We start from the raw sequence: 2781 nt of genomic DNA on the forward strand, positions 1-2781 counted from the left end.
CCATGTTCAGAAGCTGTGTAACTCAAGTTTGGGCACTGGTAATCGATTACATACTGTGGTAATCGATTACCAGAGAAGAAAACCCTTGAGACATACCTTTTAACTTTATGCAGTGGTTATGGGACACATTGTATTGTTACCTATAGTTAGATTTCTTGTGAAAGAGTCTACCCCCTTTCTTTTATTTCTTGTAGATCGCGATGGCAGCACAATTAATTCATGATTGCGTGGAGATGGAGTGCCTAGAGGGAGTTTGGGAGACCCTCGAAGGCAATGAGAGGTGCCAATTCCGTGGCACGATTCGATTCACTGCTACTTCATTGGTACATCCAGAGGAACCCGCACGCACGCTTCAGCGAACTGTGGAGTGGATACTACCTACACCTACTCCATATCGACTAGTGGAGCCAGTCCAAGTGATAGAGGTGTCATCCTCTGAAGAAGACCCTGAGGAGGACCTAGAGGAGTTACCTCCTAAGCCTGCTGTGGATGCTCTTGACTTTCCAGAGGATGATGAGGACCCACTCCCTGATGTGGATTCTCCAGAGGATGTCATGTCAGCATCTGAGGTAGACTTTACGGAGGAAAGCGGCCCTGGAGGGACGACGAATAGTGGAGACTCTTCATCATAGTAGACAGCTCCTTAGATTAGGTTTACATACTTTTGTGGGTGGGTGTATCTAGTTTGGACTACTAGGTTTACTCTTTTGATTTTTGGGGTGGGTAGACCTATTGTATAGAAATTTTGATGATTGTAGATATGTGGCTGAAGCCACCACAGTTGATACCTTTGCTCTGGATGTCACTATGTATTTTGCAAACTCCCATATTTTGGACAGTTTTAGATGATGAATGTAATTATGTTTAATCTTGTTATTTGAAGAGAAAGTGTTAACAAATTTTATTGAAAAGGGTTCATCGACCGCATTTTATTATTTTTCACGTGACGACCTAAAATAATGGCTGACATATTTTTCTTTTTGAAAGAGTAAAATAGTTTAGAGGTTATGAGTGATCAGAAAGAAATGACTCCGAATAGAGTTGTGAACTGGCCATTCAGGACTCTATAGTGATAATTTTCCTTCTAAACTTAATTACTGTGAAAAAGAGAGAGAAACGAAAAAAAAAATTCCCATGGTTTTTGCTATTTAATTTATTACTATTAAACCAGTCATTATTTAGGGACGCCACAGCTTCAGTAGGGGTCATGTCTCCAATGACTCCACCACTGGCAGCATCTATCATACTTCTCTCCATGTTACTGAGTCCTTCATAAAAATATTGGAGGAGAAGCTGCTCAGAAATTTGGTGGTGAGGGCAACTGGCACATAGTTTCTTAAATCTCTCCTAGTATTCATATAAGCTCTCTCCACTGAGTTGTCGAATGCCTGAAATATCCTTTCTGATGGTCGTGGTCCTGGAAGCAGGGAAAAAAATTTCTAAGAATACTCTCTTGAGGTCATCCCAGCTCGTGATGGACCATGGAGCAAGGTAATAAAGCCAGTCCTTCGCCACTCCCTCTAAAGAATGAGGAAAGGCCTTCAGAAATATGTGATCCTCCTGAACATCTGGGGGTTTCATGGTGGAGCAGACAATATGGAATTCTTTCATATGTTTGTACGGGTCTTCACCTGCAAGACCATGAAACTTTGGAAGCAAATGGATCAGTCCAGTTTTAAGAACATATGGGACATCCTCATCAGGGTATTGGATGCACAAGCTTTCATAGGTGAAATCAGGTGCAACCATTTCCCTTAGAGTTCTCTCACGGGGTGGAGGTTGTGTCATGTTCTCAGAATGTTCAAAACTATAATGCTCAAAATCACCAATAACAGAATGCTTAGGATGCTCAAAAAGTACTAAATGATGTCTAACTAATCTATGAAATGTCCTATCTATCTCAAGTAACAATGCAGGTTTGAACTATAGCTACCATTAAATGATATCCAAATGACTTAAAATTTTGTGAGCAACCTTATAAAATGATGAGAAGATAGCACAAAAAATTTCAGACGAAAATTCAAAGTTTAACTATAGAAGCTAAAAATGATAAGTTACGAAAAAATAAGAGACTAATACTTGGAAAATAAAAAACTTTTGACAGAATCACAATTTTTGGAAGAAGGAGACCTCAGCCGGCCTATGGCATGGGAAATTTTTTTCTACCCCAAATACATATATAATAATTGCGATTCTGATAACTGGAGCAAAAGTTATGGCCGTTTGAAGTTTTGACAAAAATCAAAATTTGCTACTTTTTTTAAACTTTCAAATCTAACAAAACTAAAGGCTCTAGCTATTTTTCCCACAAAATATGGATTAGAAGAAGTTACCACAAAAATATTCAGCCAAAAATAACAACTCTAGCTACTAAAACAAAAAATCCCAAATAATTCAGCAAGGGTGATCGCTAAAATCTGTCGCTACATGATTTCCACTACTACTCTATTTTGCCGCAAGCAAAAGTGGTCGCTAAATCGGTTGCAAAACACTATTCACAGCAAACACCCAAAATTGAAACAGGGGAAGCGCTGAACAGAAAAACTAAAACAGAACATACACTAAACAAAATAACAAGGTACTAAACAACACTAACACAATACTAACACAACACGAAAGAATTAAACACTAACACGACACTAGCTATTATGAACCTTTGGACACTGCTCCCCGGCAACGGTGCCAAATTTGATCGAGGTCATACCCGAATCAAAGAAACATTAAAATGCAGTAACTAGGAAGTGATCCTAGGTCATCTCCCAACGAGCAATGATCAACCAA

At 39.1% G+C, this 2781-nt stretch overlaps 1 non-coding gene across 1 annotated transcript; it reads left to right on the plus strand.

Moving 5' to 3' along the window:
• Positions 1–1303: 1303 nt before the first annotated feature.
• On the plus strand, positions 1304–1410 carry LOC114368436. The gene has a single exon (XR_003657341.1). It is a non-coding gene; the product is annotated as a small nucleolar RNA R71 (small nucleolar RNA).
• Positions 1411–2781: the final 1371 nt, after the last annotated feature.

This window comes from Glycine soja, chromosome 1 (genome assembly GCF_004193775.1).
Source record: "Glycine soja cultivar W05 chromosome 1, ASM419377v2, whole genome shotgun sequence".
Lineage (NCBI taxonomy): Eukaryota > Viridiplantae > Streptophyta > Magnoliopsida > Fabales > Fabaceae > Glycine > Glycine soja.